This window comes from Jaculus jaculus, chromosome 20 (assembly GCF_020740685.1).
Source record: "Jaculus jaculus isolate mJacJac1 chromosome 20, mJacJac1.mat.Y.cur, whole genome shotgun sequence".
Taxonomy (NCBI): Eukaryota; Metazoa; Chordata; class Mammalia; order Rodentia; family Dipodidae; genus Jaculus; species Jaculus jaculus.
This window is the reverse complement of record NC_059121.1, coordinates 9,751,214-9,767,431: the sequence shown is the minus strand read 5'-3', so window position 1 is coordinate 9,767,431 and position 16,218 is coordinate 9,751,214. Positions and strand designations below refer to the sequence as shown.

The 16,218-nt window shown below is 40.5% G+C and overlaps 1 protein-coding gene and 1 pseudogene across 1 annotated transcript in view; one reads left to right on the top strand and one right to left on the bottom strand.

The window, feature by feature from the left end:
- LOC123456274 (zinc finger protein 585A-like) overlaps positions 1–16,218 on the top strand; it is a 545,778-nt gene that overhangs the window by 511,509 nt on the left and 18,051 nt on the right. The gene's annotated exons all lie outside the window — the stretch shown is intronic.
- On the bottom strand, positions 2,630–4,251 carry LOC123456277 (annotated as a pseudogene).

Sequence of the window (16,218 nt, the reverse complement as noted above, 5' to 3'; positions counted from 1 at the left end):
TAGCATTAATATAAGGGTATAAATATGAAGAGACGTGCTTTTTGGGCAGTTTGATAAGCATAATATATACATTTATCCACACACCAGCAGATATTACACCCCCAGGACTCATAACTACCACTGTTTTAAGTTTTCAGTATCAGGGATGTATTCTCTCCCATGGGTGGGCCTCCAGTCCAATTGGAGGGAAGTTGGTCTCCACCATGACAGATGTGCCACAATTGGACCTGTTGGCTCATTTGTCCTGGCTGGCCAATTATAAGGCTTGCAGTGTCCACTGTTGAGGATCTTCACTGGTGGTATATCTTTCTCCCATTGAACTAGATGTAGAATGGCTTCTTCCAGCTTTCTGTCAGCTGGTCTATATGGAGGAGGTTATCAGCTTAGTTCTTGCTGGGCTCCTTCCCGGTCAGGTAGTGCCGAGGGAAGGACTAGGGCTGCTGGTTTCTCCCTAGGGGTAGAGGGGATGATGAGCATCGGACGACCCAGAAACCTCTCCTGGCCACCGGAGAAAAACCACACTGAGTCGGGAGTCTTTTCAATGCAGGAACTCTCAGAAACAACTCACTTTATTTATTTATTTATTTATTTACTTGTTTTTTTTGCAAGCTAAGCATCTTTCTTTAATCAGTGAGCTATCTCCACAGCCTCTGATGTACAAATTTTTAAAGGATTTTTACTAATACAGCTTATTCAGACTTATAGTGAAAGGCAAAACAGTTATTTTCATTATTTGGTAGGATTTAAAACTAAATTATAAAACTGAACTTAGAACAAATGAAGCAGAGCAGAAGACTACTTTCTTCATCACAGTAGCAAATGTCCCAGAACTAAGAAAGGCTGTAGGGGAAGAGAGAAATTAAAGGACTTTGCAAAAGCAGCCAACCCTGGGCACACAGCAGTCCCAACGGCTGGTGCCGCGGACTGACTCTCGGGGAGATCAGGACCGAGGGAGAACAAGGGCGAAGGCTCAAGGAGAACTCGGGATTCGGCGAGGAAATGACAGACAGACACACTCTAGGTAGAATATGCTGCTGCAATTTACTGAAGGTTTCATGAAGATTTTATACAGATTGAACAGGGAAACTTAGCAAGCCAACAAGTGATCTCAGAAATCATTAATCTAAACAATCTTAAGTATTGTTCTATTGTAAGCATACATGTAATGTTGATCAGGCAGGAACTGTACCCATTTTTTAAGAAGGACGCCTTGTATCATTGACCATAGCTTTACATGAATAGAAGCTTGGGGTAAGGGATGTAAGGTGAACAATAGGTTATTTATTTTTTATAAACCAAGCAGAGAGCCATCTCTTTTTACTTATTAGATTATTTATATAATCCTCATATTTATTATAAAAGTGTTTTTATCCAAAAGACCACCAATATTTTAAGGCTGGTTTAATGTTTTCCAGGAATTCTTTTCTTACTTGTCTAGAGTATAAGCACCAAGGCTTACGTGTCTTTGTTAAGCATTTCATAAATGGAAGAGAATGCCATAGTCTCCTTTTTTCTTTATAATTCACCCATCTATTACCGAATTTATCATATCCTCCCTCATAGGGGAGTGGATCTAGGTAGTTCCCAGCTCTGGGAGTCTACTATCAGCCCTTGATCAAGTACTGAACATACCCCCCAGGAAGTTTCCTGGTGGGAATGCCTAAGTTTTACAACTCCTTATCTGTAGAACTGTCATACTTCTAATGAACATTACCGATTAAATTCCTACTTTCACTTTCTCAGGATCAGTATTGTTCTAAAACATCATAAGCTGTTTCTACTCTACACCATTTAAAAACTGTTCTAGAGTTAATCTTTTATTCCTAGTAGAGTTATACATATCCTCCATTGCCCTAATCATAGGAGGGGCACATTCAATACTCAGATTGTTTCTTGTACTCTGATTGCGTGTATGATTACTAATAAGTGTTGAATTAGCTGTTCTTAGACAAACAGCTAGAAGAAAGCAGGAAAGAAACAGAGCGCAGAACACAGCTCATTGGCACCAGCAATTAGGTAGTCGTGACTTCATGGGCAGCAGGAACCTTTACAGTAACCGACTGCCAAGGGGTCACCGGGGGCATCCCTCCGAGGAGTGCTGGCCCTCTGTCCTCAGCTCTCGTCCAGTACAGAAGCATCTCTGCTTGCTACACAGGCGAGGTCGCCGTGGACGTAGCAGGCTGGAGGGAGCTTAATGCGCAACATGCAGGTAGAAGGTCCAGCCTTGTTCTTTATTACAGCACATGTGACAAGCGGTGACCAAGGACAGAAGAAATGGCCCCATTGCCTGGATTGCCATCACACATCCTTCCTGTCAACTGTGATAACATCATTTATCCCAGCTTTGGCTTTCCTTTTTTGAGGTAGGTATGGTGACTTACAAATGGCCAAACAGATTCCAGCTCAAAGAAAAGGAGAGACCTTTCTTATAGAGACAATGGCAGTGGCTCTCCCTCAAATGGAAGGCAGCAGGAATGGCACCAGTCCTGACAGTGTAGGACCTGTCATGTTGACATTGTTCCTGGAAGTGGCACAGACAGTGACAACAGAGCAGTCACCTTGGTGGAATGGCTGTTCTCACCCCATCACCCTCTTCTGTATCAACCTTGACCCCAACAAGTCTAGTAACAAACAGGAAAAGTAGAAGCATGTAGAAAATCAGTCAAGGTCAGGCAAGTTCAGGATGGTGTGGCCACAGACACATGTGGAAAATCAAACTGAGGTTCCCATGTGGATGGAATGAACATAAAAGCAAGAAAAAAAAATTTTTTAAGTTGCTCAGAGCTGTCTTCCAGAGTAGAAATCTGCTATCCACCGCTTCATGTGTCTAATTTCCAGCGAGCGGGCTAACATCAGGGTTACAGGGTCAAAGATTGTCTGGGCTCTGAGATCTAAATGATGGGCACCCTGTGGGATGGTGATTGCCACCAGGGTATCTGTGATGTCTTTGGTTACTCCACCTCCTGACCAGGGATCTAGATCGCCATGGCTGAAAACAATGTTTGTGTGTGAACTGATGTTTCTGCCGCCATACGTGGTAGTGATCCACGAGGGCCTTGGTCTCACTCCCCACTGGCTGTAGCAGTCATCAGAAAATTTCTTCCAGTTCCACAAGTACGGTTCAAACATGTCCTCAGTTCCATTAGTACAGAAGGGCATGACCATTTCTGTGCAGACCTGATAGCTCCAGCCCAGGGTGCCTAGATTGCTAGTTGCTGCTTGTGAAAAGTTTAGGCATTTTGCTTGGCCTGAATAATTATAATATACATTCAGATCTTGAAAAACGTTCTGCAGTAGCAGTGAGTCAGATACATGAGGATTTTTCAGATACTGGCATACTACTTTGATAGGCCAAGCAGGCAAAGTTTGTAAAAAGTCAGAGGCATGGGGTAGTCCATCATAGCCAGATTCACCCAGGTTTCAGAGAGCCAGTCTTTTAGATATGGGATGTCTTCAGAAGTTAAGGGGCTGCACAGGTGAAAGATTTTAGTAAGCCATTGTAGACCACTGCTTGTTTTTGACAGTCGGTTAATGGCACCCCAGGACATGTGGATGCTCTGTGAACAATTTGGACCATTTTTGGTAAAATCTCTTGTTACAATCTTCATAAACTCACTGCAGGGGACCAAATCCTTAAAGTGCCAGATAGGAGCAGAAGATGCAAGAGGTCCAACTACTATATGAGGGTATTTCATCCTGAACCAGGCTGCAAGCATGCCACCATAAGAGCCCCCGATGGCAATGACAGGTTGATTTTTAGCTCCTGGAATTGTTCTTTTCAAGTGTCTGATTAACATTGCATAATCAGCCAGCGCTTGTTCTGATGTCAGATAATTCAAGTGTTTGGAATCTTTGAGTGAGTCCTCACCAAAGGGTAGAGACTCTCCATAGTATCCGATGCTCAGCAAACACCAGCATAGCTTTCATCTCCTCAGCTACATCCCACATGAAGCCCGTATTATTGCAAATCCACGTAATGTCCCCTTCACTACCAGGGTAGAAAAGTGTTGAGCCGCCATCTTTCCTCCAGTGTTTATCAGCTATTAGATACCGCTGTTTGAAAGTTTTCGCATTATGAGATCCAAAATGATCAACCTGTTGTATGTAACGCACTAAGTAGTTATTGGCTACAGCAGGGCGGGATGTGGAGGTGGTCGGCAAGTGCAAGTTGCCGAGGGCTCTTAGCGTGGGCCTGATGCCGGCAGGTATTGGGAGAAACTGGAGGAGCAGCCAGAGAGCTGGATGGCCCATGGCACAGGCTGGCGGTGACAAAGAGGCCCCCGCGCCGCGACTCGCTCCTCCCCCGAGGGGCTCCGGCGGCAGATCCCCGAGGGCGCCGAACCCTCCCTTGTCGCCTGAGCCCGCCTTGGGCGCCACCTGAGCCGCCTTCACCCTCCGTTATCCCGCCGGGGCCGAGCCTCACTTGCGCACCCCAAGGTCAAGAACCATCCTCGCCCTCATGGTCCCGTGCCAAGCTGCCGGGCCCCTCATCCCGGCGCCAGCCCCACCGGAGCCCGCAGCAGTTCACTGACACGCCGGCAGCGGTGGAGGCGCTCGTCAGGCCGCCTCGCTCCCCCGCCGCCCGCAGCCCCCACAACTCGCTTTCTTACTCTGAGCAGTTGCCTATATCATCTTGGGGACCAAGGTGGAGATTTTAGGATGGGGAAGAGGTAAGGGCCAATAGTAAACTTTAACTATTGAAGTGGTAATTACAGTGACCACGCGGAAGTGGCAGTCCAGAAGCCATTAGGCGTCTTGCTGAGTCCTAGCTGGCCAGAGACAGGTCGCCAAACGTTAGCTAGGCTCAGGAAGTTCCACTAGGCCTCACGCCTGGGCCTTTCAGGGCCCAATAAGTTCTACCAGGATTTCTCAGTGGCCTTGCAGCCCAAGTATGTGGAGTCTCAGCAATAGGGTCTTACCATCGATTCCTGGTGGGAAACCAAGGGCCTCGGCAATGACCTATAATGTTTTGGAGGCATTAGGGACCTCCCTGGCCAACAAGTCACTGGAGGGATCCCATCACTGGCACTGAAAATTTTCTAACAACGATCTGTGGCTGCTGAGTGCTCTATTGTCCAAAATCAGCGGATTCCATGTGGTTTATTTGCATCCTCTTAGATTTTGATTAGCCCTCCCTTTACCTTTCCTTTACTCAATCTCTTCCCCTGTCCTCATTTTGGGCTTTTTCACCCCCATTGATCTATTATTCTACTTACATATATACAATACCAACCTATTAAGTACCCTCCTCCCTTCCTTTCTCTTCCCTTTATGTCTCCTTTTCAACTTACTGGCCTCTGCTACTAAGTATTTTCATTCTCACACAGAAGCCCAATCATCTGTAGCTAGGATCCACCATATGAGGGAGAACATGTGGCGCTTGGCTTTCTGGGCCTGGGTTACCTCACTTAGTATAATCCTTTCCAGATCTATCCATTTTCCTGCAAATTTCATAACTTCATTTTTCTTTAATTTTTATTAGCATTTTCCATGATTATAAAAAAATATCCCAGGGTAATTTCCTCCCCCCCCCCACTTTCCCCTTTGAAATTCCGTTCTCCATCATATTACCTCCCCCTCTCAATCATTGTACTTACATATATACAATACCAACCTATTAAGTACCCTTCTCCCCTTCTCTTCCCTTTCTATCTCCATTTTAACTTACTGGCCTCTGCTACTAAGTATTTTCATTCTCACGCAGAAGCCCAATCATCTGTAGCTAGGATCCACATATGAGAGAGAACATGTGGCGCTTGGCTTTCTGGGCCTGGGTTACCTCACTTAGTATAATCCTTTCCAGGTCCATCCATTTTTCTGCAAATTTCATAACTTCATTTTTCTTTACCGCTGAGTAGAACTCCATTGTATAAATGTGCCACATCTTCATTATTCACTAATCAGTTGAGGGACATCTAGCCTGGTTCCATTTCCCAGCTATTATGAATTGAGCAGCAATAAACATGGTTGAACATGTGCTTCTAAGGAAATGGGAGGAGTCCTTAGGACATATGCCTAGAAGTGCTATAGCTGGGTCATATGGTAGATCAATCTTTAGCTGTTTTAGGAACCTCCACACTGATTTCCACAATGGCTGGACCAGATTGCATTCCCACCAGCAGTGCAGAAGGGTTCCCCTTTTTCCACATTCCCGTCAGCATTTATGATCATTTATTTTCATGATGGTGGCCAATCTGACAGGAGTGAGATGGAATCTCAATGTGGTTTTAATCTGCATTTCCCTGATGACTAGGGATGTAGAACATATTTTTAGATGTTTATATGCTATCCGTATTTCTTTTTTTTTTTTCCAGAAATCCCTATTTAGCTCCCTACCCCATTTTTAAATGGGCTTGTTTGATTTCTTATTATTTAACATTTTGAGTTCTTTGTATATCCTAGATATAAATCCTCTATCAGATATATACCTGGCTAAGATTTTTTTCCCCATTCTGTAGGTTGCCTCTTTGCTTTATTCACAGTATCTTTTGCAGTACAAAAATCTTTGTAATTTCATGAGGTCCCAGTGGTTAATCTGTGTTTTTATTGCATGAGAAGTTGGGGTTATATTCAGAAAGTCTTTGCCAAGACCAATATGTTGAAGGGTTTTCCCTTTTTCCTCTAGCATTTTCAGAGTTTCAGGTCTGATATTCAGGTCGTTAGTCCATTTGGACTTAATTCTTGTGCATGGCGAGAGAGAAGAATCTATTTTCATCCTTCTATAGATACATATCCAGTTTTCCCAGCACTATTTGCTTAAGAGGCTGTCTTTTCTCCAATGAGTAATTTTGGCATTTTTATCGAATATCAGGTGGCTATAGCTACCTGTACTTATATCTGTGTCCTCTATTGTGTTCCATTGATCTACATATCTTCTTTTGTGGCTGTACCATGCTGTTTTTGTTGGTATGGCTCTGAGTATAGGTTAAAATCAGGTATGGTGTTACCACCAGCCTTATTTTTGTTGCTCAGTATTATTTTAGATATTTGAGGTTTTTTGTGATTCCAAATGAATTTTTGGATTGTTTTTTCTGTTTCTGTGAAGAATGTCTTTGGTATTTTGATGGGGATTGCATTAAATGTTCAGATTGTTTTAGGTAAGATGGCCATTTTCAGAATATTGATTCTTCCAATCCAGGAACAAGGGATGTTTTTCCATTTCCTAGTGTCTTCTGTAATTTCTTGCTTGAGTGTTTTATAGTTTTCATTGTAGAGATCCTTTATTTCCTTGGTTAGGTTTATTCCAAGGTACTTTATTTTCTTTGATGCAATTGTGAATGGGAGTGATTCTCTGATTTCATCCTCTGTGTGTTTGTTGTTAGCATATATGAATGCTACTGGTTTCTGTGTATTTTGTATCCTACTATGTGGCTGTAGGTTTTTATCAGCTCTATCGGTTTGCTGGTAGAGTCCTTAGGGTCCTTTATATATAGAATCATGTCATCTGCAAATAATGATATCTTGATTTCTTCCTTTCCAGTTTGTATTCCTTTTATGTGCTTCTCTTACCTTATTACTATGGCTAAGACTTCCAGTACTATATTAAATAAAAGTGGGGACAGTGGACACCCTTGTCTTGTTCCTGATTTTAGTGGAAAAATTTCCAGTTTTTCCCCATTTAGTAATTGGTTGGGTGTAGGCTTGTTATAATAAGCCTTTATTATATTGAGATATGTTCTTTCTATTCCCAGTCACTGTAGGACTTTATCATGAAGTGATGTTGGATTTTGTCAAATGCTTTCTCTGCATCTAATGAGATGCTCATATGATTTTTGTCCTTCAGTCCAGTTATATAATGTATTACATTTATCAATTTGTGTATGTTGAACCATCCCTGCATCTCTGGGGTAAAGCCTACTTGGTCAGGGTGAATGATAATTTCTGATATATACTTTTATTCTGTTTGCCAATATTTTATTGAGAATTTTTACATCTATGTTCATGTGGGAGATTGGTCTGTAATTTTCTTTTTTTGTTCTATCTTTGCCTGGTTTTGGTATCAGGGTGATGCTGGCTTCATAGAAGGAGTTTGGTAGGATTCCTTCTTTTTCTATTTTATGGAAAAGGTTAAGAAGCAATATGTGTTAGTTGTTCCCTGAAGGTCTGGTAAAATTCAGTAGTAAATTCAGAAGCAAATCCATCTGGGCCTGGGCTTTTTTTAGTTGGGAGATTTTTGATAAGTGCTTGGATCTCCATGCTTGTTATAGGTCTATTTAATTGATTAATCTCATCTTGATTTATTTTAGGTAGGTCATATAAATCAAGGAAATCATCCATTTCTTTCAGATTTTCATACTTTGTGGAGTATATGATTTTGTAATATGTCCCTATGATTTTTTGAATTTCTCTGGCATCTGTTGTGATGTTACTTTTTTCATCTCTAATTTTATTAATTTGTGTCTTGTCTCTCTTTTTTTGGTCAGATTTGCTAAGGGTTTATCAATCTTGTTTATCCTTTCAAAGAACCATCTCTTTGTTTCATTGATTCCTTGGATTTTTTTGTTGTTGTTGTCGTTTCTATTTTATTAATTCTACCCTAATTTGTATTATTTCTTCCCATCTACTGACTTTTGGTTTGTCTTTTTCTTTTTCCAAGGCTTTTAAGGTGAAGCATTAGGTCGTTTACTTGTGATCGTTCTAATTTCTTTTTTTTTTTCTATTTCATTATTTATTTATTTATTTTAAATTTTTTATTAGCATTTTCCATGATTATAAAAAAATACCATGTTAATTCAAACCATGTTAATGTCAAACCACAGTTGTCACCTCAAAGTGAGTGATCAGCATTTTATCATGAGCCAAGTATGAGCAGTGATGCCCTGGGAACAGATATAGGTAATATCAAATGTGATGTTTCAACATGGTATAACTTTCAGAATTTTTCGTTTTGTTTCATTTATTTAGAACATGTTCTCTTTATTCATATATATTTTTATTTATTTGAGAGAAAGAACGAGGCAGAGGGAGAGAGAGAAAGAGCATGCCAGGTTCTCTAGCCACTGTATATGAACTCCAGATGCATGCTCCACCATGTTTATCTGGCTTATGTGGGTCCTGGGTAATTGAACCAAGGAACTTTGACTGTGCAGGCAAGTACCTTAACCAGTAAGCCGTCTCTCCATCCCTTGTTTCATTTCTTTGTTTTTTAAAATATTTTTTGTCATTTTTACTTCTTTATTTGAGAGTGACAGAGAGAGAGGTAAAGAAAGAGACAGATAGAAAGGGAATGGCCGCGCCAGGGCTTCCAGCCACTGCAAACGAACTCCAGATGCATGCTCCCCCTTGTGCATCTGGCTAATGTGGGTCCTGGGGAATCGAGCCTCGAACTGGGATCCTTAGGCTTCACAGGCAAGTGCTTAACCGCTAAGACATCTCTCCAGCCCCTTGTTTCATCTCTTAAGGCAGATCTCACTCTAGCCTGGCTGACCTGGAACTCAATCTGTAAGCCAAGATAGCCTCAAAATCACAGCGATCTTCCTACTTTAGCCTTTTTTGCACTGGGACTATAAATGTGCTGAAGCAGGGCATGGTGGCACATGCCTTTAATCCAAGCATCCGGGAAGCAGAAGTAGGATTATCACCAGGACTTCAAATCCACCCTGAGACTACATTGTGAATTCCAGGTCATCCTGGGCTAGAGTGATAACCTACTTTGGAAATCCAAATTAAAAACAATGTGTGGAACTCTGTCTACCTAGATCATGGGATTTTTGTAGTAATAGAATAAGAAAGTTACAAATCTAGGCATTTTTAAGTACATTGTCAGAAATATCAAGTAGGTGATTTCAAAGCAGAGAAATCTCTGCTAGAGGCCTCTTGTTTTGTGATGCCATCCATAACCTATGGGTTGGTGCTAAGATGAGAAAAGGAGACCATTTCCTTGTCTTTCTTGCTGTGTAGCACTTGGTGCACACCTTTTCTGTGTCTTGTAGCTGTGCCCAGTGTGCATGTAGTAGTAATGTCAGAACACTGATGTTCTGTACACTCAGCAAGCCTTGTGCTGGTGGCCTACACACAGTATCTCTCCTGAAGGCAAAACATTTTCACTCTTTTGGAGCTAAATCTGACTGTCAGTGTTTATCCTGTTACTGGTTATGAAACCCAGAGTCTCTTGTATACTAAGCAGGAACTTTTGCACCAAATGACACCATCAGCTCTTTTTATTTTTACTTAGAAATGTGGCCTCATTGTGAACCAGACTCAGGATGCTCCTACCTCCGCCTCCTCTACTGGAGTTATAGGAGTGCGCCACGACGCTCAGCTTTCTCGTGCACATGATGTGATACATGATGGTGGTCAGTCATTTAATGTGAGGTTTACAGTAGTTAATATGTGCTTCAGTTAATGTCATTGTGGTAATATAAACATAATATCAGACTTATCCTTTAAAGCATTTTTTTGTTTTTCGAGGTAGGGTTTTGCTCTAGCCCAGGCTGACCTGGGAGTCACTATGGAGTCTCAGGGTGGCCTTGGACTCACGGCAGTCCTCCTACCTCTGCCTCCTGAGTGCTGGGATTAAAGGCCTGCGCCACCACACCCGGCTCTTTAAAGCATTTTAAATAGAAACTTGTGTGGCTTTAAATATGTAAACATCACAACCATCTATCTCCACAGCTTTTGTAGATTCCTGAACAAGAAGTCAAGGATCTCTACAATAAAAACATCAAAAGACTCAAGACATAAATTGCAGAAGACACTAGGAAATGGAAAGACATCCTATGTTCTTGGTTCGGAGAAATCAATATTGTGAAAATGACAATCTTATCAAAAGAAATTTACACGTTTAATGCAATCCCCATCAAAATTCCAAAGTTATTCTTCACAGAAATAGAAAAACCAAACCTGAAATTCATTTGGAAGAAAAACAATAAAATAAAATAAAAAAACAACAACAAAAACCCCCAACCAAACAAACCAAAAAAACCTCTTGAATATCTAAAGAAAATTTGAGCAGGAAAAGTGAGGCATGTGGTATCACCATATCTGATTTTAACTTATATTACAGAGCTTTGGAAGAAAAAGTTTTAACCTATATTATAGATCATTGGAACAAAAACAGCATGGTAATTGCAAGTAATAATAATATTAAAAGATAAAATACCACCAGACATGAGGTCAGTGGTACAGAATAGAGGACCAGATGTAATTACTAGGTAGCTGTAGCCACTTGATCTTTGAAAAAATGCCAAAAATACTCATTGAATAAAAGATGGCCTTTTTAACAAATTGTGTTTGGAAAACTGAATATGTATCTGTACAAGGAAGAAAATAGATCCTCCTCTCTGTCCATGCACAAGCATTAAGTCCAAATGGATCAAAGACCTTAATATCAGACCTGAAACTGCTAGAGAAAAAAGTAGGGGAAACCTTTCCGTTGCAAGATGGTTGTCAGGCTAGCAGTAAGAACAGTATTCATGTCACAGCTTATTCTGAAATTCCTCCTGGGCATATATATCTGATAGAGGTTGAATGTCTCATGGTGAGTTGACTTACCCCTACATCTTGGTTCATCTTCATTTTCTCTGTCATCTGTAAAATAAAGCAGATACTCCAACCAAGAGCAAGAACAGCTTGAGTTAAAGGAGTATGCAAAGTTATTTGAGAGGTTTTTGTTGTGTAAGCCCACTCTTCACTCAATAGACATGGGGGCTTCTATTTGAAATCTGACTTTCCTGACAATGGGATTCTGATGTGGTGTCAAGTCCAGGTGTAACTTCTTTCCCATTGAGTGGGCTTTATGTCCAGAGAACAGGTGATTACCCACATAAGCTGTGTGTCACTATTGTACAAGTGTGTACTTCCTTTATAGCTGCAGGGTTTCCTGTTCACTCATGATGTTGGTGACTCGTCTTCCAGAGGTTCCTATAGTGATTTCCAGGCCTATGAGTGCTATCCAGAAGGGAGCTAGTTTCCCTTTCAGTTTCAGTATATCTCAATATTCCATTACTGCAGAATGCTGTGTTTTCAGAGTAAGGTCTTACATGTTAGCTTTGTCAAGTAACCAGGTGTTTTGCAGTAGAGTGCATTGATTTGGGGGCCTCATGTATTACCTTGTTCAAGAACTCATTGTGTGTCAGAACCCAATTCTGGGCCTGGTATTTACTGGCCAGAGTACCTATTTTTAGGATAAGCATTTTCCACCTTCAGTCCATACTGTCCCCACTCCCACCTTATGGCTGGTTATATCTTGTAGAATATTAGCCAGAATGAGGGTTTCTGTGGACCTCATTCATGTTTTCTTACTTTTTTATGTAATTCCCCCCCCAGCATACCTACCCCTGCAAGCCTCTCCCACCCCCAATAACCTTTCCTTCCCTAACCTATCAAGTAACTCCTACTTTCCTCTCTCCATATTTCTTCTCCCTCCTGGTCTCATTCTAGTTTGTTTTTCTGTTTATTTATTCCTTTAAGAGAGAGTCAGATAAATTGAGAAAAATAATGGGCATGCCAGGGCCTCTAGCTACTGCCAATCAACTCCAGACACATGCTTCACACTGTGCCTCTGGCTTTATATGGGTATTGGGGAATTGAACTCCAGTCCTTAGGCTTTGAAGGCTAGTGCCTCAAATGCCGAGCTGTCTCTCCAGCCCACATTCTAGTTTCATGTCCACATTCCTGGAGGTCTTTCAACTCTGATCAGAATAATACAACAAGCTGTACTTACAGCACTGCAAGCTCTTAGGCCACAATTTCACATTCATCCAACAGTTCCAAAAGGCCAAAGCCATACAGTCAGGTTTCTAGGACCAATGACTTCATTCTCCATAATAACTTTACTATTGTAGTGAGGTACACATTACTGGCAGAAAACACCTGACAGAGGATGGACATCACCCCCTGATCTACATCAGGTTTACAACAGCAACAGTAGAGTATATCAAACATTGGCAAGGGTAAAGTGGCTATAATACCCATAAGCACAACCCCAACAATATACTAGCCACATGAGGTGCTCATTCCTCAGTTGCCATCAGCTGGGCCCATTACATTTAGAACGCCTAAATTTATGATGGACACTTGAATCAAAGCGCTTCATTTTGTCAAGAGTTCTATAGTGGTATTGCTGGATGAAATGATGGACCTAAGTTTATCTTCTGCTAGGAGTCTCCACACTGAGTTTCTCAGTGGCTGTGTGAGTGTACAATCTCACAGTAGTTTGTGAGTTTGCAGCCTCACCAGAATTTGAATTTTTTTTTTAAATTAATGCCATCCTGTCTAGTGTGAGATTAAAGTCTCAGAGATCTTATTGTTGTTCTTCTTTCGAGGTAAGGTCTCACTCTGGCCCAGGCTGACCTGGAATTCACTGTGGAGTCTCAGGGTGGCCTCGAACTCACAGCAATCCTCCTACTTCTGCCTCCTGAGTGCTGGGATCAAAGGCATGCACCACCAGACCACCACAACCCAGCTTCAGAGATGTTTTAATGTTTTTTTCTCTGGTGACTAAAGACTTCGAACATCTCATTAAATGTGCAATGGCCATTTGTGTTTCTTTCTTTTAGAATTCTCTGTTGTTCAATTCTTTACCTCATTTTTGATTGTGTTGTTTGATTTTTTATTGTTTAGGTTTTGTGAGTTCTTTATAGGGTCAAAGTCCAGAACTTTATTAAGAGTTTTTATTCCACTACTAATTTTAGGAATTGAACCCATAAACTTGTGTTTTATGGGCAGGCAGAGTACCAATGTTATACCACAATCCCTAACATATGCTTTTCCATTCAATTGTATTTTCATTAAAAAAAAAATCTTATTTTTTTTTTGTTTTTTAGGGTCTTTAAAAAAATTATTTATTTATTTATGTATTTGAGAGCAACAGACACAGAGAGAAAGACAGATAGAGGGAGAGAGAGGGAATGGACGCGCCAGGGCTTCCAGCCTCTGCAAACGAACTCCAGATGCGTGCGCCCCTTGTGCATCTGGCTAACGTGGGACCTGGGGAACCGAGCCTCGAACTGGGGTCCTTAGGCTTCACAGGCAAGCGCTTAACCACTAAGCCATCTCTCCAGCCCCTTATTTTCTTGTATTATTACAGGAAATTACAGTAAGATATTAGCCTTGAGTCTTTTTCTTTGACGCTACAGCATATAAATACCCTGCTTGTTGAATAAGTGTCTGCCAAGATCCATATACAAGAATAAAGTTCTATTTGCTATTCCCTCTTTTGTAGTCTGTTTTTGAAGAGAAATGTCTCATTATAGGAGTTGGTGTCATTTGAAGACATAGCTGTGGACTTCACCCAGCAAGAGTGGCAGGACCTGGACGTTGTTCAGCGAAACCTCTACAGGGATGTGATGCTGGAGAACTACACCAGCCTGATGTTCTTGGGTGAGTCAAAGTTCTGTGATTCTCTAAATAACAATTACTTTCCCTTTGGTTGGTAAGTATAGTTACCATTACTAATGTTTTGTTTTGTTCTGATATCGTACTCTTAAACTGACATACTTAAAGGAACATATCATACAAAACAGTATGGATCTACATTACACACATATTAATGACCAGAGTGTGTCAGATTAGGCAATACTTGTATGGGGAACACTTTAAAAAAACCTTGTAGCTATTTTGAAATACTCATGTAAATGTTGCCAGATGCATGTTAAACTTACTAGTGTGTTATAGAACATAATTATTTCTTCTAAATGCACCTAGTTAATTCCAACATGCTTATTCTATCCCCTTTTTTCTACTCATTTTTCACACTTTAGTTACTTGTTTTATTTTCTTCTATTGTGTAAATTTGGACTTTTAAGTATAATGAGAATGTGCCGGATTTTTGTTTTTGTATTTTTTAAAATATTATTTCTATCACATGACTTTTCTGGGGAGAAGTGATCATTCATTCACTTGTTAGTCCAGAGGGGAAAAAAAAATAATAAATTCACCTTGAGGAAAGTGTTTATCGGGATACTTAGAAATCAAAAGCTTCTATGATACACATTTGTATTGCTAAAAACAATCAAAGCCCTAACCTGTTTTTTATCTGTTATCTACACATTACCAACTAGAATGTCAAGTAAGAAATTTATGACATTTATTTCTGATTGTTGAGTGTTGATAGTCTATTTCCATTATCATAGACTTATGTACCTCTGGTAGCATACTTAATTTTGTTGATATGACTGTATTGAGAGTCTCTTGGAGGTCAGTAGAGCTGTTTTGACTAAAATGATGACTGTCATTTCAAAACTAGAAAAAATAGTTATCTTATAGTTATGTTCATATTAGTTTTTCAATATATTTTCTTTTTTAAAGATTTATTTTCCTTTTCTTTTATTTATTTGTGTGTGAGAGAGAATGGGCATGCCAGGTCCTCTAGCCATTGTAAACAAACTGTAAATGTATGCGTCACCTTGTGCATCTTGCTTACATAGGACCTGGAGAACTGAACCTGATCCTTAGTCTTCACAGGCAAGCACCTTAACTGCGAAGCCATCTCTCTGGCCCAGTATATTTTCTTTTTATTTGAAGACTGGGTCTCAGTGTATCCAAGGTTTCTGGAATGCATTCTGTAGCCAAGGCTAGCCTCAAAATCTTAGTGATTCTCCTAACTCATGTTCCCACATATTGGTGGTAAAGGATGTGCCATCACACCTAGCTCCATTTATCCTTATAATCTTTTTCTCTACATAGCCATTTTACCTAAAAACAGGGACATTTTGTAGTGTCCCCTGTGATTTGTATGGACTTTGTTTACTGCCCTTTTCATATATCCTAGGCTAAGAGTATATGCTTTGAATTGAACTTATCTCTTCAATCTTGAAAAAGTGCTCTACCACTGAGTTACTTTTCATCACTGGGACTTCAATAGTGTATTATAGAAAAGTGGTAGAAAAGTATGACCTTGTTTTCTTTTCCAGACCTTAAAGAAATTTTTTTTTAAATGTATTTTTTTTTAAATTTTTATTAACATTTTCCATGATTATAAAATATATCCCATGGTAATTCGCTCCCTCCCCACCCTACACTTTCCCATTTGAAATTCTGTTCTCCATCATATTACCTCCCCATTACAATCATTGTAATTACATATATACAATATCAACCTATTAAGTATCCTCCTCACTTCCTTTCTCCACCCCTTATGTCTCCTTTTCAACTTACTGGCCTCTGCTACTACGTATTTTCATTCTCACGCAGAAGCCCAGTCATCTGTAGCTAGGATCCACATATGAGAGAGAACATGTGGCGCTTGGCTTTCTGGGCCTGGGTTACCTGACTTAG